The 24,060-nt window shown below is 36.4% G+C and overlaps 9 non-coding genes across 9 annotated transcripts; all 9 read right to left on the bottom strand.

Moving 5' to 3' along the window:
* Positions 1-1,314: 1,314 nt before the first annotated feature.
* Positions 1,315-1,388, bottom strand: Trnan-guu. The gene has a single exon. It is a non-coding gene; the product is annotated as a tRNA-Asn (tRNA).
* Positions 1,389-6,819: 5,431 nt separating this feature from the next.
* On the bottom strand, positions 6,820-6,891 carry Trnar-ucg. The gene has a single exon. It is a non-coding gene; the product is annotated as a tRNA-Arg (tRNA).
* A 339-nt stretch (positions 6,892-7,230) lies between these two features.
* Trnan-auu lies at positions 7,231-7,304 on the bottom strand. Its single transcript has one exon. It is a non-coding gene; the product is annotated as a tRNA-Asn (tRNA).
* A 3,428-nt stretch (positions 7,305-10,732) lies between these two features.
* Trnap-ugg lies at positions 10,733-10,804 on the bottom strand. Its single transcript has one exon. It is a non-coding gene; the product is annotated as a tRNA-Pro (tRNA).
* Positions 10,805-14,581: 3,777 nt separating this feature from the next.
* Positions 14,582-14,655, bottom strand: Trnan-auu. The gene has a single exon. It is a non-coding gene; the product is annotated as a tRNA-Asn (tRNA).
* A 2,688-nt stretch (positions 14,656-17,343) lies between these two features.
* Positions 17,344-17,415, bottom strand: Trnap-ugg. Its single transcript has one exon. It is a non-coding gene; the product is annotated as a tRNA-Pro (tRNA).
* Positions 17,416-17,820: 405 nt separating this feature from the next.
* On the bottom strand, positions 17,821-17,892 carry Trnap-ugg. Its single transcript has one exon. It is a non-coding gene; the product is annotated as a tRNA-Pro (tRNA).
* A 2,137-nt stretch (positions 17,893-20,029) lies between these two features.
* Positions 20,030-20,103, bottom strand: Trnan-auu. The gene has a single exon. It is a non-coding gene; the product is annotated as a tRNA-Asn (tRNA).
* Positions 20,104-23,209: 3,106 nt separating this feature from the next.
* Positions 23,210-23,281, bottom strand: Trnap-ugg. The gene has a single exon. It is a non-coding gene; the product is annotated as a tRNA-Pro (tRNA).
* Between the last annotated feature and the right edge of the window lie 779 nt (positions 23,282-24,060).

Below are 24,060 nucleotides of genomic sequence, written 5' to 3'. Positions count from 1 at the left end.
GTAATCAACCTCTAGACCAATTAACCACATGCTCTACCCATGTGCGTGTTGGTGTTTTGCATCAATGTACAACTTTGTAATAATAATATGTGCTCGAATTTAAAGAAAGTCCGGGCACGTCCGGATTTGAACCCGGGACCTCCCGCACCCAAAGCGGAAATCATACCCCCAGACCATCGAGCCACGGGTTGTACCCACTGCGTATTTGTGTTGCAATCCAATGTACAACATGCCACGGGTTCTACTCAATAAACACATTTTACACATGATTTGCCACTTACGTTTAATATCTAAGCCGAATCATAACCCTAGACCATCAAGCCACGAGTTTTATTCAGTGCGTGTTTTGTGTTGGAATTATGTACAACATTGTTGTAAATAATATGTTTCGATCCAATATACAATACTGTAGTAAATAATATGTGCTCGAATTTAAAGATATGTCCGGGGCTCGTCCGGTATTTTTCCCGATACCTCCCGCACCCAAAGTGGGAATCATACCCCCAGACTGCCCACTGCGTGTTTGTGTTGGATCCAATGTACAACATTGTAGTGAATAATAGGCACCGAATTTGAAGAAATGTCCGGGCTCGTCCGGGATTTGAACCCGGACCTCCCTCACCCAAAAACGGAAATCATACCCCTATACCCCTAGACCAACGAGCGACATATTCTACCCAGTGCGTGTTTTGTTGCATCCATTGTACAACATTGTAGTAAATAATATGTGCTCGAATTTGAAGGGACCTCCCGCACCCCAAGCGAAATCATACCCCAAGACCAGGAGCCACGCGGTCTACTCAATAAACCTCTATACCAACGAGCCGGTTTATACCCGTGCGGTGTTTTGTGTTGGATCCAATGCACAACATTGTATTAAATAATAGGCACTCGAATTTAAAAAAAATGTCCGGGCTGGTCCGGGATTTGAACCCGGACCAATGAGCCACGGGTTGTACCGACTCCGTATTTGTGTTGCATCCAATGTACAACATGCCACGGTTCTACTCAATAAACACATTTTCCACATGATTTGCCACTTACGTTTAATATCTAATATCTAAATCATAAACCTAGATCAACAAGCCACGGGTTTTATCCAATGCATATTTGGTTGGAACCAATGAACAACATTGTTGTAAATAATATATTCTCGATCCAATATACAATACTGTAGTAAATAATATGTGCACGAATTTAAAGAAATGTCCGGCTCGGTAAACTACGTATATGGTAAATAATATAATCATCAAATACTATTGGGAATAAACAATATGCATTGAATATTTCAGAATATAAATGATAACCACTTTACGCCCCCGGGTGGGCTCGAACCACCAACCTTTCGGTTAACAGCCGAACGCGCTAGCCAATTGTGCCACGGAGGCTCTAATCGCCTCTTGATAATTAAATTATATATATCATAAACAATAATTATACTTATTGAACAATAATGGGTATAAACAACGATTATTCTTATACCCAATAAACTACACTAATCTGTAACGCACGGCGCAACCAGTGCCCAATACCTGTCCATACATCGGGCCCGATTCACTTTACACACAAATATTTAACATTTACTTCACTCCTATAAAGTAAACGAACTATACAAAGTCTACTTTTGGTTTGAGGGACAGCTTCTGAAACGCTGTACCCCCATGTAATAAATAATATGCGTTCGAATTAAAAGAATGCCCGCGCTCGTCCAGGATTTGGAACCCGGGACCTCCCCCACCCAAAGCGGTAATCATACCCCTAGACCAACGAGCCACGGTTGTACCCCCTGCGTGTTTGTGTTGCATCCAATGTACAACATGCCACGGGTTCTACTCAATAAACACAGTTTACACATCATTTGCCACTTACGTTTAATATCTAAGCCGAAATCATAACCCTAGACCAACAAGCCACGAGTTTTATTCAGTGCGTGTTTGTGTTGGAACCAATGAACAACATTGTTGTAAATAATATGTTCTCGATTCAATATATTATACAATACTGTAGTAAATAATATGTGCTCGAATTTAAAGAAATGTCCGAGCTCGTGTAAACTACATATATGATAAATAATATAATCATCAAATACTATTGGGAATAAACAATATGCATTAAATATTTCAGAATATAAATAATAACTACTTTACGCCCCCGTGTGGGCTCGAACCACCAACCTTTCGGTTAACAGCCGAACGCGACAGCCAATTGTGCCACGGAGGCTCTAACCGCTTCTTGATAATTCAATTATATATAGCATAAACAATAATTATACTTATTGAACAATAATGGGTATAAACAACGATTATTCTTATACCCAATAAACTACACTAATCTGTAACGCACGACGCAACCAGTGCCCAATACCTGTCCATACATCGGGCCCGATTCACTTTACACACAAATATTTAACATCTACTTCACTCCTATAAAGTATACGAACTATACAAATCCTACTTTTGGTTTGAGGGACAGCTTCTGAAACGCTGTACCCCCATGTAATAAATAATATGCGCTCGAATTAGAAGAAATGCCCGCGCTCGTCCAGGATTTGAACCCGGGACCTCCCCCACCCAAAGCTGTAATCATACCCCTAGACCACGAGCCACGGGTTGTACCCACAACACGTGTTTGTGTTGCATTCATGTACAACATGCCACGGGTTCTACTCAATAAACACATTTTACACATGATTTGTCACTTACGTTTAATAAATAAGCCAAAATCATAACCCTAGACCAACAAGCAACGGGTTTTATCCAGTGCATGTTTGTGTTGGAACCAATGTACAACATTGTTGTAAATAATATGTTCTCGATCCAATATACAATACTGTAGTAAATAATATGTGCTCGAATTTATAGAAATGTCAAACTACATATATGATGAATAATATAATCATCAAATACTATTGGGTATAAACAATATGCATTGAATATTCCAGAGTATAAATAATGACTACTGTACGCCCCCGGGTGGGCTCAAACCACGAAACTTCGATTAACAACCGAACGCGCTAGCCAATTGCGCCACGAGGCTCTTACCGCTTCTTGATAATAGTAGGAGTAAATTATATATAGCATAAACAATATATATAAGTATTGAAGAATAATGGGTATAAAATAACAATTATTCTTATACCCAATAAACTACACTAATCGGTAACCCACGGCGCAACCAATGCCCAATACCTGTTCATACATCGGGCCCGATTCACTTCACACACAAATAGTTAACATTTACTTCACTCCTATAAACTATACAAACTATACAAAGTCTACTTTCGGTTTGAGGGACAGCTTCTGAAACGCTGTACCCCCATGTAATAAATAATATGCGGGACCTCCCCCACCCATAACGGGAATCATACCCCTAGACCAAGAAACCACATGTTTCTACGCAGTGCGTGTTTGTGTTGCATCCAATGTACAACATTGTAAGTAAATAATATGTGCTCGAATTTGAAGAAAGGTCCGGGCTCGTCCGGGATTTGAAGCCGGGACCTCCCGCACCCTAAACGGAAATCATACCCCTAGACCAACGACCCAATATAAAACATTGTAGTAAATAATAGGCACCCGAATTTAAAGAAATGCCCGCACCCAAAGCGGAAATCATTCCCCTAGACCAACGAGCGACATATTCTACCCAGTGCGTGTTTGTGTTGCATCCAGTGTACAACATGTGACGGGTTCTACTCAATAAACACATTTAACACATGATTTGCCACTTACGTTTAATTTCTAAGCCAAAATCATAACCCTAGACCAACAAGCCACGAGTTTTATTCAGTGCGTGTTTGTGTTGGAACCAATGTACAACAATGTTGTAGATAATATGTTCTTGATCCGATGTACATTACTGTAGTAAATAATATGTGCTCGAATTTAATGATATGTCCGGGCTCGTCCGGTATTTATCTCGGTACCTCCCGCACCCAAAGCGGGAATCATACCCCTAGACTGCCCACTGCGTGTTTGTGTTGGATCCAAAGTACAACATTGTAGTAAATAATAGGCACTCGAATTTAAAGAAATGTCCGGGTGGGTTCAATCCACCAACCTATCGGTTAAAGCCCAACGGGTAAACTATACATATGATAAACAATAAAATCATGAAATTCTATTTCGGTTAGCAGCCGAACGCGCTAGCCAATTGCGCCACGGAGGCTCTTGTTGTGCTGTTGATAATAATAGGAGTAAATTATATATAGCACAAACAATAATTACAATAGGCCCTTGTCATAATGCTGATAATACTAGGGATAAACTATATATATATATATATATATATATATATATATATATGATAAACAATAAAATCATGAAATACTATTAGATATAAACAATTTTCATTGAATATTCTAGAGTATAAATAATAAATATTTTTCCTCGTAGACCCTTGTTGTAAAGCTGATAATAGTAGGGGTGAACTACATATATTGTCATGGACCCCTTTTTATTTGTCATGAATATCCTTTCATTTATTTACTATACTCCTTTAGTCATGCTCTAATTTATTATTATTGTTTGTACATTCGCGGTTTTTCTACAACCTTACCGTGACGTCGCGAACCTATAAGAGACTAATTACTTTAAATATCACTAATGAAAAGGCGTTTGTTCGTTACTTAATTAACTAACCTATATTTACATTTAATAATCACTTATCCTGAAACATTGCTTATTCTAACATGGAACTTATATCTACACTAATCTGTAACCCATGTTGCATCCAATGTACAACATTGTAGTAAATAATATGTGCTCGAATTTAAAGGACCTCCCGCACCTAAGCGGAAATCATACCCCAAGACCAGCGAGCCACGCGGTCTACTCAATAAACCTCTATACCAACGAGCCACGGGTTATACCCAGTGCGTGTTTGTGATGGATCCAATGTACAACATTGTAGTAAATAGGGGTAGGGGTATATACAATATTGTAGTAAATAATATGTACTCGAATTTAAAGAAATGTCCGGGCTTGTCCGGAATTTAAACCCGGACATCCCGCACCTTAAGCAGAATCATACCCCTAGACCAACGATCCAATATAAACATTGTAGTAAATAATTTGCGTTCGAATTAAAAGAAATGCCCGCGCTCGTCCAGGATTTGAACCCGGGACCTCCCCCGCCCAAAGCGGAAATCATACCCTTAGACCAACGAGTGACATATTCTACCCAGTGCGTGTTTGTGTTGCATCTAATGTACAACATTGTAGTAAATAATATGTGCTCGAATTTAAAGAAAAGTCCGGGGTCGTCCGGGATTTGAACCCGGGACCTCCCGCACCCTGAGCGGAAATCATACCCCTAACCCAACTTTTGGATTTGCACTTACGTTTAATATCTAAGCCGAAATCATAACCCTAGACCAACAAGCCACGGGTTTTATCCAGTGCATGTTTGTGTTGGAACCAATGTACAACGTTGTTGTAAATAATATGTTCTCGATCCAATATACAATACTGTAGTAAATAATATGTGCTCGAATTTAAAGAAATGTCCGGGCTCGTGCAAATTATATATATATATATATATATATATATATATATACTAGCCGGCCCGACAGACTTCGTCCTGTCAAAAAAATTGTAATGTGGCGGTTTTTTGTGCCTACCTTTTTTCTATTCTTTGCAAAAAATTATCCTGAACAGAACCGTCACCCTGGTAATAATTCGGTGTGAATTAAAAATAATTAAATAAAACACTATAAGCATTTAAAAGTAAGTAATTTTAAGAATGTAAATCATAATTCAAAAATCAGTTTCATTTTCATTGTAGTGCTTCGTGATAAACGTTTTTTTTTTGTTTGATTACCTGGCGCATAGACAAACAAATCTGATGGTTTTCCAATACGGGAACAAACAACATACAATTTTCCATGTGAGAAATATGGGTTTTAAAATTAATACCACAAACATTTAATGATACCATAAACGCACTGGAAACGCATTGGGATGCATGGTGCGAGAACATCTTCTGCTTTATACTATCCTTTGAATATAGTTGGTCGATATTTCGCAACATTATAATTGCCGATCCAACCTTTAATTAAAGATTGTGAGGTGACAATCCTAGCAAATCCAGCGAGTTCAAAAACTCCGGTGTAATTTGTTCTTGAATTTTGAAATTTAATTAATTCACATCAATGTTTTTGGCTGCCAATATAGATTGATTAATAGAAAGATATTTCTATGTTTATATAAATATATTCAAAATTAGATTATCAAAAACTACACAAAATGTCATGACATAGATCATTGTTTTTTTACAAATTGCGTTGCCTACTCGATTAAAGAAAAAAAGGGCTGTTTTTAGGGTTTTTCCGGCAATTATTCGTTTTTTTCTTGCCGTAAAAACCATCCTTGGACTTCAACGAACATTTTAAAAAAAGAATTGGCCAAATTGGTCCAGGCGTTGTTGAGTTATGCGCTTACCAACACATTTTGCGCTCCATTTTTATATATAAGATATATATATATATATATGTGTGTATATATATATATATATATATATATATATATATATATGATGAATAATATAATCATCAAATACTATTGGGTATAAACAATGTGCATTGAATATTACAGAGTATAAACAGTAACTACTTTACGCCCCCGGGTGGGCTCGAACCACCAACCTTTCGGTTAACAGCAGAACGCGCTAGCCAATTGCGCCACGGAGCCTCTTATCGCGCTGTTGATAATAGTAGGAGTAAATTACATATAGGATAAACAATAATTATAATTATTCAACAACAATGGGTATGTATTGTAATATAGTAAATAATAGGTACTCGAATTTGAAGAAATGTCCGTGCTCGTCCGGGATTCGAACTCGGGACCACCCGCACCGAAAGCGGAAATCATACCCCTAGACCAACGAGCCACTGGTTGTACCCACTGCGTATTTGTGTTGCATCCAATGTACAACATGCCACGGGTTCTACTTAAAAAACACATTTTACACATGATTTGCCATTTACGTTTAATATCTAAACCGAAATCATAACCCTAGACCAACAAGCCACGAGTTTTATTCAGTGTGTGTTTGTGTTGGAACCAATGTACAACATTGTTGTAAATAATATGTTTTCGATCCAATATACAATACTGTAGTAAATAATATGTGCTCGAATTTAAAGAAATGAATAATATAATCATCAAATACTATTGAGTATAAACCATATGCATTGAATATTCCAGAGTATAAACAATAACTACTTTACGCACCCGGGTGGGCTCGAACCACCAACCTTTGGGTTAATAGCCGAGCGCGCTAGCCAATTGCGCCACGGAGGCTCTTATCGCATGTTGATAATAGTAGGAGTAAATTATATATAGCATAAACAATAATTACAATTATTTAACAATAATGGGTATGAATAACAATTATTGTACGCCCCCGGGTGGGTTCAATCCACCAACCTTTCGGTTAAAGCCCAACGGGTAAACTATACATATGATAAACAATAAATCATGAAATACTATTTCGGTTAGCAGCCGCCGAACGCGCTAGTCAATGCGCCACGGAGCCTCTTGTTGTGCTGTTGATAATAATAGGAGTAAATTATATATAGCACAAACAATAATTTCAATAGGCCCTTGTCATAATGCTGATAATACTAGGGATAAAACTATATATATATATATATATATATATATATATATATATATATATAAAGCGAGAGGTTTTCTTCAGATGGTGAAATAGTATGATAAAAATTGTTTCTTGGGCATCCATCCAATAATTAAAAAACAGTTTTAATGCAAAATGTTTTAATTAAGAGAACATACGTTTCGGGTCCAGATTTGACCCATCTTCAGTGCATACAAATAAATTTTAAAAAAATATAAACACAAGCAACACAAAATTGCAAACGAAAAAAATAAGTATGAAAATAAATTGAAAAAACATCAAGTTATGAAAATTTTTGAAAATTGTAAAAATTAAAATAAATAATATGTTTTATTATAAAAAAGCTTATTCCAAAAGCACATCTTGTTAGTTTGGAGACAGAGTTACGTGTGACATTTTCATACTTATTTTTTCGTTTGCAATTTTGTGTTGCTTTGTGTTATATTTTTTAAAATTTATTTGTATGCACTGAAGATGGGTCAAATCTGGCCCGCCGAAACGTATGTTCTCTTAATTAAAACATTTTGCATTAAAACTGTTTTTTAATTATTGGATGGATGCCCAAGAAACAATTTATCATATATATATATATATATTATATATATATATTATATATAATATATATATGTCTGTCAGAAAAGTTATATTTTATTGTTAGTTTATATTAGACAAAGGTTTAAATACAAAACCTAACATACCTGTCAGAAAAGAAACGACATTTAATGTTAATAATCACAATGTCAGTTCCTAAACACTTTTTAAAAATTATTTACTTTTAGGAAATTTTATTAATTACGCCCTGACGTATTTGAGGTTTTCACTGGTTTCCCGATCCAGTATCATAGGAGCTGTATCTATGACAATTATAACGCGCAAAATCAAACTAAAGAAAAGTAGCTATTTTCTTTACATCTCCCTCCCGGAAAGGATCATACAGTGTATTCTTCTTGCGAAGGCAGGGCTGCGGGGCTGGCGTTAGTTTGAGATGTGGAAAAAGTTTGATTTTAATTTCTTATGGCCCGTGTCTATCTTGTAGATTGAGTTTGAAATTTTTTCCAAAATCTTGTAGGGTCCTAGCCTCAATTCATCGATTTTCTTCCTATTCAATCTATTTTCATTTTCAACTAAAACAATATCATCAACTTTGAAATCCATATGTCTTCGGTTCTTATCATAAATTGTCTTGTTGTAGTTATGTGATCTGATTTCAACCTCTTTCTTGTCTTCCATGGTGCAACGATATGGCCTTTTACTGCATATTTTTCTACAAGTAGATCAATGTGTGCTTCATAATCAGTTACATTTTCTATGTCATATTTATTCTTTGCAAATGCATATTTATTTTTGAAAATCAAATCATCAATCACTGCCTGTTCTTGACCAGCCTAGATGATTAATACAAATTGCAAGTTTTCTTCTTTCAAGTCTTCATTGAAGTTTACTAAATTATCAGTTATTTTTTCCTTAGAATTCACAATGTTTTATTTGTTTCCTTAGAAACTGTTTCACTTCTTTGTATAGGTATTTTCTATACAAACTATACAAAGTCTACTTTTGGTTTGAGGGACAGCTTCTGAAACGCTGTACCCCCATGTAATAAATAATATGCGCTCGAATTAAACGAAATGCCCGCGCTCGTCCAGGATTTGAACCCGGGACCTCCCGCACCCAAAGCGGGAATCATACCCCTAGACCAATGAGCCACGGGTTGTACCGACTGCGTATTTGTGTTGCATCCAATGTACAACATGCCACGGGTTCTACTCAATAAACACATTTTCCACATGATTTGCCACTTACGTTTAATATCTAAGTAAATATCTAAATCATAACCCTAGGTCAACAAGCCACGGGTTTTATCCAGTGCATGTTTGTGTTGGAACCAGTGAACAACATTGTTGTAAATAATATGTTCTCGATCCAATATACAATACTGTAGTAAATAATATGTGCACGAATTTAAAGAAATGTCCGGGCTCGTGTAAACTACATATATGATAAATAATATAATCATCAAATACTATTGGGAATAAACAATATGCATTGAATATTTCAGAATATAAATAATAACTACTTTACGCCCCCGGGTGGGCTCGAAGCACCAACCTTTCGGTTAACAGCCGAACGCGCTAGCCAATTGTGCCACGGAGGCTCTAATCGCTTCTTGATAATTAAATTATATATAGCATAAACAATAATTATACTTATTGAACAATAATGGGTATAAACAACGATTATTCTTACACCCAATAAACTACACTAATCTGTAACGCACGGCGCAACCAGTGCCCAATACCTGTCCATACATCGGGCCCGATTCACTTTACACACAAATAGTTATCATTTACTTCACTCCTATAAAGTATACAAACTATACAAAGTCTACTTTTGGTTTGGACAGCTTCTGAAACGCTGTACCCCCATGTAATAAATAATATGCGCTCGAATTAAAAGAATGCCCGCGCTCGTCCAGGATTTGAACCGGGACCTCCCCCACCCAAAGCGGTAATCATACCCCTAGACCAACTAACCACATGTTCTACCATGTTTGCGTGTTTGTGTTTGCATCCAATGTACAACTTGTAATAAATAATATGTGCTCGAATTTAAAGAAATGTCCGGGCTCGTCGGGATTGAAACCGGGACCTCCCGCACCCAAAGCGGGAAATCATACCCCTAGACAAACGAGCCACGGGTTGACACCCATGCGTATTTGTGTTGCATCCAAGTACAACATGCCACGGGTTCTACTCAATAAACACATTTTACACATGATTTGCCACTACGTTTAATATCTAAGCCGAAATCATAACCCTAGACCATCAAGCCACGAGTTTATTCAGTGCGTGTTTGTGTTGGAATTAATGTACAACATTGTTGTAAATAATATGTTTTCGATCCAATATACAATACTGTAGTAAATAATATGTGCTCGAATTTAAAGATATGTCGGGGCTCGTCCGGTATTTTTCCCGATACCTCCCGCACCCAAAGTGGGGAATCATACCCCCAGACTGCCCAGTGGGTTTGTGTTGGATCCAATGTACAACATTGTAGTGAATAATAGGCACTCGAATTTGAAGAAATGTCCGGGCTCGTCCGGGATTTGAACCCGGGACCTCCCGCACCCAAAACGGAAATCATACCCCTAGACCAACGAGCGACATATTCTACCCAGTGCGTGTTTGTGTTGCATCCAATGTACAACATTGTAGTAAATAATATGTGCTCGAATTTGAAGGGACCTCCCGCACCCTAAGCGAAAATCATGCCCCAAGACCAGCGAGCCACGCGGTCTACTCAATAAACCTCTATACCAACGAGCCACGGGTTATACCCAGTGCGTGTTTGTGTTGCATCCAATGTACAACATGCCACGGGTTCTACTCAATAAACACATTTTACACATGATTTGTCACTTACGTTTAATAAATAAGCCAAAATCATAACCCTAGACCAACAAGCAACGGGTTTTATCCAGAGCATGTTTGTGTTGGAACCAATGTACAACATTGTTGTAAATAATATGTTCTCGATCCAATATACAATACTGTAGTAAATAATATGTGCTCGAATTTATAGAAATGTCAAACTACATATATGATGAATAATATAATCATCAAATACTATTGGGTATAAACAATATGCATTGAATATTCCAGAGTATAAATAATGACTACTGTACGCCCCCGGGTGGGCTCAAACCACGAAACTTTCGGTTAACAACCGAACGCGCTAGCCAATTGCGCCACGGAGGCTCTTACCGCTTCTTGATAATAGTAGGAGTAAATTATATATAGCATAAACAATATATATAAGTATTGAAGAATAATGGGTATAAATAACAATTATTCTTATACCCAATAAACTACACTAATCGGTAACCCACGGCGCAACCAATGCCCAATACCTGTTCATACATCGGGCCCGATTCACTTCACACACAAATAGTTAACATTTACTTCACTCCTATAAACTATACAAACTATACAAAGTCTACTTTCGGTTTGAGGGACAGCTTCTGAAACGCTGTACCCCCATGTAATAAATAATATGCGGGACCTCCCCCACCCATAACGGGAATCATACCCCTAGACCAAGAAACCACATGTTCTACGCAGTGCGTGTTTGTGTTGCATCCAATGTACAACATTGTAGTAAATAATATGTGCTCGAATTTGAAGAAAGGTCGGGGCTCGTCCGGGATTTGAAGCCGGGACCTCCCGCACCCTAAACGGAAATCATACCCCTAGACCAACGACCCAATATAAAACATTGTAGTAAATAATAGGCACCCGAATTTAAAGAAATGCCCGCACCCAAAGCGGAAATCATTCCCCTAGACCAACGAGCGACATATTCTACCCAGTGCGTGTTTGTGTTGCATCCAGTGTACAACATGTGACGGGTTCTACTCAATAAACACATTTAACACATGATTTGCCACTTACGTTTAATTTCTAAGCCAAAATCATAACCCTAGACCAACAAGCCACGAGTTTTATTCAGTGCGTGTTTGTGTTGGAACCAATGTACAACAATGTTGTAGATAATATGTTCTTGATCCGATGTACATTACTGTAGTAAATAATATGTGCTCGAATTTAATGATATGTCCGGGCTCGTCCGGTATTTATCTCGGTACCTCCCGCACCCAAAGCGGGAATCATACCCCTAGACTGCCCACTGCGTGTTTGTGTTGGATCCAAAGTACAACATTGTAGTAAATAATAGGCACTCGAATTTAAAGAAATGTCCGGGCGGGTTCAATCCACCAACCTATCGGTTAAAGCCCAACGGGTAAACTATACATATGATAAACAATAAAATCATGAAATTCTATTTCGGTTAGCAGCCGAACGCGCTAGCCAATTGCGCCACGGAGGCTCTTGTTGTGCTGTTGATAATAATAGGAGTAAATTGTATATAGCACAAACAATAATTACAATAGGCCCTTGTCATAATGCTGATAATACTAGGGATAAACTATATATATATATGATAAACAATAAAATCATGAAATACTATTAGATATAAACAATTTTCATTGAATATTCTAGGGTATAAATAATAAATATTTTTCCTCGTAGACCCTTGTTGTAAAGCTGATAATAGTAGGGGTGAACTACATATATTGTCATGGACCCCTTTTTATTTGTCATGAATATCCTTTCATTTATTTACTATACTCCTTTAGTCATGCTCTAATTTATTATTATTGTTTGTACATTCGCGGTTTTTCTACAACCTTACCGTGACGTCGCGAACCTATAAGAGACTAATTACTTTAAATATCACTAATGAAAAGGCGTTTGTTCGTTACTTAATTAACTAACCTATATTTACATTTAATAATCACTTATCCTGAAACATTGCTTATTCTAACATGGAACTTATATCTACACTAATCTGTAACCCATGTTGCATCCAATGTACAACATTGTAGTAAATAATATGTGCTCGAATTTAAAGGGACCTCCCGCACCCTAAGCGGAAATCATACCCCAAGACCAGCGAGCCACGCGGTCTACTCAATAAACCTCTATACCAACGAGCCACGGGTTATACCCAGTGCGTGTTTGTGATGGATCCAATGTACAACATTGTCGTAAATAGGGGTAGGGGTATATACAATATTGTAGTAAATAATATGTACTCGAATTTAAAGAAATGTCCGGGCTTGTCCGGAATTTAAACCCGGGACATCCCGCACCTTAAGCAGAAATCATACCCCTAGACCAACGATCCAATATAAAACATTGTAGTAAATAATTTGCGCTCGAATTAAAAGAAATGCCCGCGCTCGTCCAGGATTTGAACCCGGGACCTCCCCCGCCCAAAGCGGAAATCATACCCTTAGACCAACGAGTGACATATTCTACCCAGTGCGTGTTTGTGTTGCATCTAATGTACAACATTGTAGTAAATAATATGTGCTCGAATTTAAAGAAAAGTCCGGGGTCGTCCGGGATTTGAACCCGGGACCTCCCGCACCCTGAGCGGAAATCATACCCCTAACCCAACTTTTGGATTTGCACTTACGTTTAATATCTAAGCCGAAATCATAACCCTAGACCAACAAGCCACGGGTTTTATCCAGTGCATGTTTGTGTTGGAACCAATGTACAACGTTGTTGTAAATAATATGTTCTCGATCCAATATACAATACTGTAGTAAATAATATGTGCTCGAATTTAAAGAAATGTCCGGGCTCGTGCAAATTATATATATATATATATATATATATATATATATATATATATATATATATGTGTGTATATATATATATATGATGAATAATATAATCATCAAATACTATTGGGTACAATGTGGGTGGGCTCGAACCACCAACCTTTCGGTTAACAGCAGAACGCGCTAGCCAATTGCGCCACGGAGCCTCTTATCGCGCTGTTGATAATAGTAGGAGTAAATTATATATAGGATAAACAATAATTATAATTATTGAACAACAATGGGTATGTATTGTAATATAGTAAATAATAGGTACTCGAATTTGAAGAAATGTCCGTGCTCGTCCGGGATTTGAACTCGGGACCACCCGCACCGAAAGCGGAAATCATACCCTTAGACCAACGAGCCACTGGTTGTACCCACTGCGTATTTGTGTTGCATCCAATGTACAACATGCCTTGGGTTCTACTTAAAAAACACATTTTACACATGATTTGCCATTTACGTTTAATATCTAAACCGAAATCATAACCCTAGACCAACAAGCCACGAGTTTTATTCAGTGTGTGTTTGTGTTGGAACCAATGTACAACATTGTTGTAAATAATATGTTTTCGATCCAATATACAATACTGTAGTAAATAATATGTGCTCGAATTCAAAGAAATGAATAATATAATCATCAAATACTATTGAGTATAAACCATATGCATTGAATATTCCAGAGTATAAACAATAACTACTTTACGCCCCCGGGTGGGCTCGAACCACCAACCTTTGGGTTAATAGCCGAGCGCGCTAGCCAATTGCGCCACGGAGGCTCTTATCGCATGTTGATAATAGTAGGAGTAAATTATATATAGCATAAACAATAATTATAATTATTTAACAATAATGGGTATGAATAACAATTATTGTACGCCCCCGGGTGGGTTCAATCCACCAACCTTTCGGTTAAAGCCCAACGGGTAAACTATACATATGATAAACAATAAAATCATGAAATACTATTTCGGTTAGCAGCCGAACGCGCTAGTCAATTGCGCCACGGAGCCTCTTGTTGTGCTGTTGATAATAATAGGAGTAAATTATATATAGCACAAACAATAATTTCAATAGGCCCTTGTCATAATGCTGATAATACTAGGGATAAACTATATATATATATATATATATATATATATATATATATATATATATAAAGCGAGAGGTTTTTCTTCAGATGGTGAAATAGTATGATAAAAATTGTTTCTTGGGCATCCATCCAATAATTAAAAAACAGTTTTAATGCAAAATGTTTTAATTAAGAGAACATACGTTTCGGGTCCAGATTTGACCCATCTTCAGTGCATACAAATAAATTTTAAAAAAATATAACACAAAGCAACACAAAATTGCAAACGAAAAAAATAAGTATGAAAATAAATTGAAAAAACATCAAGTTATGAAAATTTTTGAAAATTGTAAAAATTAAAATAAATAATATGTTTTATTATAAAAAAGCTTATTCCAAAAGCACATCTTGTTAGTTTGGAGACAGAGTTACGTGTGACATTTTCATACTTATTTTTTTCGTTTGCAATTTTGTGTTGCTTTGTGTTATATTTTTTTAAAATTTATTTGTATGCCCTGAAGATGGGTCAAATCTGGACCCGAAACGTATGTTCTCTTAATTAAAACATTTTGCATTAAAACTGTTTTTTAATTATTGGATGGATGCCCAAGAAACAATTTTTATCATATATATATATATATATATATATATATATATATATATATTTTGATAGGTTATTTAAAATCGGGCAGTAACACCAAGTAAAGAAAAAAACTAAAGTAGTTTTTAAGTACTTTATTTATCCATACGTTTCGGTCTTCATCGAGACCGTCATTCAGTGGAAAAAGAATTAATTATACAAAAATACACTACACTATTACACTGTGATAAACCAGGCTATTAATAATTGGAACATTTAAACTAATTAATTTTTTAGACAATTTTTGCTTACATTCTAGTGTGTACAAGTTGACTAATGTCTAAAAACTGCTTTAAGTACTTTATTTATCCATACGTTTCGGTCTTCATCGAGACCGTCATTCAGTGGAAAAAGAATTAATTATACAAAAATACACTACACTATTACACTGTGATAAACCAGGCTATTAATAATTGGAACATTTAAACTAATTAATTTTTTAGACAATTTTTGCTTACATTCTAGTGTGTACAAGTTGACTAATGTCTAAAAACTGTAAAATATCAAAATATAATATCAACACCAAACTCACATATTTCAAAATATATATATATAATATATATATATATATATATATATATATGTCTGTCAGAAAAGTTATATTTTATTGTTAGTTTTATATTAGACAAAGGTTTAAATACAAAACCTAACATACCTGTCAGAAAAGAAACGACATTTAATGGTAATAATCACAATGTCAGTTCCTAAACACTTTTTAAAAATTATTTTACTTTTAGGAAATTTTATTAATTACGCCCTGACGTATTTGAGGTTTTCACTTGTTTCCCGATCCTAGTATCATAGGAGCTGTATCTATGACAATTATAACGCGCAAAATTCAAACTAAAGAAAAGTAGCTATTTTTCTTTACATCTCCCCTCCCGGAAAGGATCATACAGTGTATTCTTCTTGCGAAGGCAGGGGCTGCGGGGCTGGCGTTAGTTTGAGATGTGGAAAAAGTTTGATTTTAATTTCTTATGGCCCGTGTCTATCTTGTAGATTGAGTTTGAAATTTTTTCCAAAATCTTGTAGGGTCCTAGCCTCAATTCATCGATTTTCTTCCTATTCAATCTATTTTCATTTTCAACTAAAACAATATCATCAACTTTGAAATCCATATGTCTTCGGTTCTTATCATAAATTGTCTTGTTGTAGTTATGTGATCTGATTTTCAACCTCTTTCTTGTCTTCCATGGTGCAACGATATGGCCTTTTACTGCATATTTTTCTACAAGTAGATCAATGTGTGCTTCATAATCAGTTACCTTTTCTATGTCATATTTATTCTTTGCAAATGCATATTTATTTTTGAAAATCAAATCATCAATCACTGCCTGTTCTTGACAGCCTAGATGATTAATACAAATTTGCAAGTTTTCTCCTTTCAAGTCTTCATTGAAGTTTACTAAATTATCAGTTATTTTTTCCTTAGAATTCACATCTGTTTTATTTGTTTCCTTAGAAACTGTTTCACTTCTTTGTATAGGTATTTTCTATACAAACTATACAAAGTCTACTTTTGGTTTGAGGGACAGCTTCTGAAACGCTGTACCCCCATGTAATAAATAATATGCGCTCGAATTAAACGAAATGCCCGCGCTCGTCCAGGATTTGAACCCGGGACCTCCCGCACCCAAAGCGGGAATCATACCCCTAGACCAACTAACCACATGTTCTACCCATGTGCGTGTTTGTGTTGCATCCAATGTACAACTTTGTAATAAATAATATGTGCTCGAATTTAAATAAATGTCCGGGCTCGTCCGGGATTTGAACCCGGGACCTCCCGCACCCAAAGCGGAAATCATACCCCTAGACCAACGAGCCACGGGTTGTACCCACTGCGTATTTGTGTTGCATCCAATGTACAACATGCCACGGGTTCTACTCAATAAACACATTTTACACATGATTTGCCACTTACGTTTAATATCTAAGCCGAAATCATAACCCTAGACCATCAAGCCACGAGTTTTATTCAGTGCGTGTTTGTGTTGGAATTAATGTACAACATTGTTGTAAATAATATGTTTTCGATCCAATATACAATACTGTAGTAAATAATATGTGCTCGAATTTAAAGATATGTCCGGGGCTCGTCCGGTATTTTTCCCGATACCTCCCGCACCCAAAGTGGGAATCATACCCCCAGACTGCCCACTGCGTGTTTGTGTTGGATCCAATGTACAACATTGTAGTGAATAATAGGCACTCGAATTTGAAGAAATGTCCGGGCTCGTCCGGGATTTGAACCCGGGACCTCCCGCACCCAAAACGGAAATCATACCCCTAGACCAACGAGCGACATATTCTACCCAGTGCGTGTTTGTGTTGCATCCAATGTACAACATTGTAGTAAATAATATGTGCTCGAATTTGAAGGGACCTCCCGCACCCTAAGCGAAAATCATGCCCCAAGACCAGCGAGCCACGCGGTCTACTCAATAAACCTCTATACCAACGAGCCACGGGTTATACCCAGTGCGTGTTTGTGTTGGATCCAATGCACAACATTGTAGTAAATAATAGGCACTCGAATTTAAAAAAAATGTCCGGGCTCGTCCGGGATTTGAACCCGAGACCAATGAGCCACGGGTTGTACCGACCCCTTTTTATTTGTCATGAATATCCTTTCATTTATTTACTATAATCCTTTAGTCATGCTCTAATTTATTATTATTGTTTGTACATTCGCGGTTTTTCTACAACCTTACCGTGACGTCGCGAATCTATAAGAGACTAATTACTTTAAATATCACTAATGAAAAGGCGTTTGTTCGTTACTTAATTAACTAACCTATATTTACATTTAATAATCACTTATCCTGAAACATTGCTTATTCTAACATGGAACTTATATCTACACTAATCTGTAACCCATGTTGCATCCAATGTACAACATTGTAGTAAATAATATGTGCTCGAATTTAAAGGGACCTCCCGCACCCTAAGCGGAAATCATACCCCAAGACCAGCGAGCCACGCGGTCTACTCAATTAACCTCTATACCAACGAGCCACGGGTTATACCCAGTGCGTGTTTGTGATGGATCCAATGTACAACATTGTCGTAAATAGGGGTAGGGGTATATACAATATTGTAGTAAATAATATGTACTCGAATTTAAAGAAATGTCCGGGCTTGTCCGGAATTTAAACCCGGGACATCCCGCACCTTAAGCAGAAATCATACCCCTAGACCAACGATCCAATATAAAACATTGTAGTAAATAATTTGCGCTCGAATTAAAAGAAATGCCCGCGCTCGTCCAGGATTTGAACCCGGGACCTCCCCCGCCCAAAGCGGAAATCATACCCTTAGACCAACGAGTGACATATTCTACCCAGTGCGTGTTTGTGTTGCATCTAATGTACAACATTGTAGTAAATAATATGTGCTCGAATTTAAAGAAAAGTCCGGGGTCGTCCGGGATTTGAACCCGGGACCTCCCGCACCCTGAGCGGAAATCATACCCCTAACCCAACTTTTGGATTTGCACTTACGTTTAATATCTAAGCCGAAATCATAACCCTAGACCAACAAGCCACGGGTTTTATCCAGTGCATGTTTGTGTTGGAACCAATGTACAACGTTGTTGTAAATAATATGTTCTCGATCCAATATACAATACTGTAGTAAATAATATGTGCTCGAATTTAAAGAAATGTCCGGGCTCGTGCAAATTATATATATATATATATATATATTATATATATATATATATATGTGTGTATATATATATATGATGAATAATATAATCTTCAAATACTATTGGGTATAAACAATGTGCATTGCATATTACAGAGTATAAACAGTAACTACTTTACGCCCCCGGGTGGGCTCGAACCACCAACCTTTCGGTTAACAGCAGAACGCGCTAGCCAATTGCGCCACGGAGCCTCTTATCGCGCTGTTGATAATAGTAGGAGTAAATTATATATAGGATAAACAATAATTATAATTATTGAACAACAATGGGTATGTATTGTAATATAGTAAATAATAGGTACTCGAATTTGAAGAAATGTCCGTGCTCGTCCGGGATTTGAACTCGGGACCACCCGCACCGAAAGCGGAAATCATACCCTTAGACCAACGAGCCACTGGTTGTACCCACTGCGTATTTGTGTTGCATCCAATGTACAACATGCCATGGGTTCTACTTAAAAAACACATTTTACACATGATTTGCCATTTACGTTTAATATTTAAACCGAAATCATAACCCTAGACCAACAAGCCACGAGTTTTATTCAGTGTGTATTTGTGTTGGAACCAATGTACAACATTGTTGTAAATAATATGTTTTCGATCCAATATACAATACTGTAGTAAATAATATGTGCTCGAATTTAAAGAAATGAATAATATAATCATCAAATACTATTGAGTATAAACCATATGCATTGAATATTCCAGAGTATAAACAATAACTACTTTACGCCCCCGGGTGGGCTCGAACCACCAACCTTTGGGTTAATAGCCGAGCGCGCCAGCCAATTGCGCCACGAAGGCTCTTATCGCATGTTGATAATAGTAGGAGTAAATTATATATAGCATAAACAATAATTATAATTATTTAACAATAATGGGTATGAATAACAATTATTGTACGCCCCCGGGTGGGTTCAATCCACCAACCTTTCGGTTAAAGCCCAACGGGTAAACTATACATATGATAAACAATAAAATCATGAAATACTATTTCGGTTAGCAGCCGAACGCGCTAGTCAATTGCGCCACGGAGCCTCTTGTTGTGCTGTTGATAATAATAGGAGTAAATTATATATAGCACAAACAATAATTTCAATAGGCCCTTGTCATAATGCTGATAATACTAGGGATAAACTATATATATATATATATATATATATATATATATTGTTGGACACCGCGTTGATGAACAGAAAGGGTTGTTGGCGCCGCTATATGCAAATCGGTGTTGTTGCTCTGGACCTTCCAATTTTCCTGAAAACTCACTTGCTGAAAATACTTGAGATACTTGATAAATAAAAAGATTATTTCAAAAACTTCCTTTATTTCACTTTAAGTACAAGGAAACTAGGAACGGGCCCGGTATTAGAAGAGAAGTGTTGCCCGGCGACCGAAGATTAAACTGATTTATTTCATAATTATTAAAACTAAATCCTTTGAAACGTAGTGGATGGGATTGTCTCGAATGTTCTATACAACGAAAAGGACAAAGTAATGAATTTAGCTGATTAAACAAAATGTTATTCATGCGAACTGGTGAGAATTGTTAACTAGGCGGAATGTCGATAATAAGATCTTCCTGAGATTTGTCGACGTAGATTTATGATTTCGTGAGAGAATGTGTAATGTCAGCTACTACACAATAGTCTGAGAAAGTTAATATGAACCGTTAATATCAGCTAAAGCTCAGGGTTCTAAGATTTCAGTCGGACTTGTTAGGAATCTAATATTATGACAGTGGTTAGGAACTTGTAATATCAGGGGTGTGTACAACAATATAATATATATATATATATATATAATATTATATATATATAAAGCGAAGGTTTTTCTTCAGATGTGAAATAGTATGATAAAAATTGTTTCTTGGGCATCCATCCAATAATTAAAAAACAGTTTTAATGCAAAATGTTTTAATTAAGAGACATACGTTTCGGGTCCAGATTTGACCCATCTTCAGTGCATACAATAAATTTTAAAAAAATTAACACAAAGCAACACAAAATTGCAAACGAAAAAAATAAGTATGAAAATAAATTGAAAAAACATCAAGTTATGAAAATTTTTGAAAATTGTTAAAAATTAAAATAAATATATGTTTTATTATAAAAAAGCTTATTCCAAAAGCACATCTTGTTAGTTTGGAGACAGAGTTACGTGTGACATTTCATAATTATTTTTCGTTTGCAATTTTGTGTTGCTTTGTGTTATATTTTTTTAAAATTTATTTGTATGCACTGAAGATGGGTCAAATCTGGACCCGAAACGTATGTTCTACTTAATTAAAACATTTTGCATTAAAACTGTTTTTTTAATTATTGGATGGATGCCCAAGAAACAATTTTTATCATATATATATTATAATTATATATATATATATATATATATATATTTTGATAGGTTATTTAAAATCGGGAGTAACACCAAGTAAAGAAAAAAACTAAAGTAGTTTTTAAGTACTTTATTTATCCATACGTTCGGTCTTCATCGAGACCGTCATTCAGTGGAAAAGAATAATTATACAAAATACACTACACTATTACACTGTGATAACCAGGCTATTAATAATTGGAACATTTAAACTAATTAATTTTTTTAGACAATTTTTGCTACATTCTAGTGTGTACAAGTTGACTAATGTCTAAAACTGTAAAATATCAAATATAATATCAACACCAAACTCCCCACATATTTAATATATATAGATATATATATATATATCATATATATATATATATATATATATATGTCTGTCAGAAAAGTTATATTTTATTGTTAGTTTTATATTAGACAAAGGTTTAAATACAAACCTAACATACTGTCAGAAAAGAACGAATTTAATGGTAATAATCACAATGTCAGTTCCTAAACACTTTTAAAAAATTATTTTACTTTTAGGAAATTTTATTAATTACGCCCTGACGTATTTGAGGGTTTCCTTGTTTCCCGATCCTAGTATCATAGGAGCTGTATCTATGACAATTATAACGCGCAAAATTCAAACTAAAGAAAAGTAGCTATTTTTCTTTACATCTCCCCTCCCGGAAAGGATCATACAGTGGATTCTTCTTGCGAAGGCAGGGGCTGCGGGGTGGCGTTAGTTTGAGATGTGGAAAAAGTTTGATTTTAATTCTTATGGCCCGTGTCATCTTGTAGATTGAGTTTGAAATTTTTTCCAAAATCTTGTAGGGTCCTAGCCTCAATTCATCGATTTTTCTTCCTATTCAATCTATTTTCATTTTCAACTAAAAAACATATCATCAACTTTGAAATCCATATGTCTTCGGTTCTTATCATAAATTTGTCTTGTTGTAGTTATGTGATCTGATTTTCAACCTCTTCTTGTCTTCCATGGTGCAACGATATGGCCTTTTACTGCATATTTTTCTACAAGTAGATCAATGTGTGCTTCATAATCAGTTACCTTTTCTATGTCATATTTATTCTTTGCAAATGCATATTATTTTTGAAAATCAAATCATCAATCACTGCCTGTTCTTGACAGCCTAGATGATTATACAAATTTGCAAGTTTTCTCCTTTCAAGTCTCATTGAAGTTTACTAAATTATCAGTTATTTTTCCTTAAATTCACATCTGTTTTATTTGTTCCTTAGAAACTGTTTTCACTTCTTTGTATAGGTATTTTCTATACAAACTATACAAGTCTACTTTTGGTTTGAGAGACAGCTTCTGAAACGCTGTACCCCCATGTAATAAATAATATCGCTCGAATTAAACGAATGCCCACGCTCGTCCAGGATTTGAACCGGGACCCTCCCGCACCCAAAGCGGGAATCATACCCCTAGACCAACTAACCACATGTTTCTACCCATGTGCGTTTTTGTGTTGCATCCAATGTACAACTTTGTAATAAATAATATGTGCTCGAATTTAAATAAATGTCCGGGCTCGTCCGGGATTTGAACCCGGGACCTCCCGCACCCAAAGCGGAAATCATACCCCTAGACCAACGAGCCACGGGTTGTACCCACTGCTGTATTTGTGTTGCATCCAATGTACAACATGCCACGGGTTCTACTCAATAACACACATTTACACATGATTTGCCACTTACGTTTAATATCTAAGCCGAAATCATAACCCTAGACCATCAAGCCACGATTTTATTCAGTGCGTGTTTGTGTTGGAATTAATGTACAACATTGTTGTAAATAATATGTTTCGATCCAATATACAATACTGTAGTAAATAATATGTGCTCGAATTTAAAGATATGTCCGGGGCTCGTCCGGTATTTTTCCCGATACCTCCCGCACCCAAGTGGGAATCATACCCCAGACTGCCCACTGCGTGTTTGTGTTGGATCCAATGTACAACATGTAGTGAATAATAGGCACTCGAATTTGAAGAAATGTCCGGGCTCGTCCGGGATTTGAACCCGGGACCTCCGACGCACCCAAACGGAAATCATACCCCTAGACACGGCGACATATTCTACCCAGTGCGTGTTTGTGTTGCATCAATGTACAACATTGTAGTAATAATATGTGCTCGAATTTGAAGGGACCTCCCGCACCCTAAGCGAAAATCATGCCCCAAGACCAGCGAGCCACGCGGTCTACTCAATAAACCTCTATACCAACGAGCCACGGTTATACCCAGTGCGTGTTGTGTTGGATCCAAGCACAACATTGTAGTAAATATAGGCACTCGAATTTAAAAAAAATGTCCGGGCTCGTCCGGGATTGAACCCGAGACCAATGAGCCACGGGTTGTACCGACTCCGTATTTGTGT

This window comes from Ctenocephalides felis, unplaced genomic scaffold (assembly GCF_003426905.1).
Source record: "Ctenocephalides felis isolate EL2017-DRISC unplaced genomic scaffold, ASM342690v1 CF-g0.4_SCAFFOLD_03428, whole genome shotgun sequence".
NCBI lineage: Eukaryota > Metazoa > Arthropoda > Insecta > Siphonaptera > Pulicidae > Ctenocephalides > Ctenocephalides felis.
This window is presented reverse-complemented; position numbering and strand designations above follow the sequence as displayed.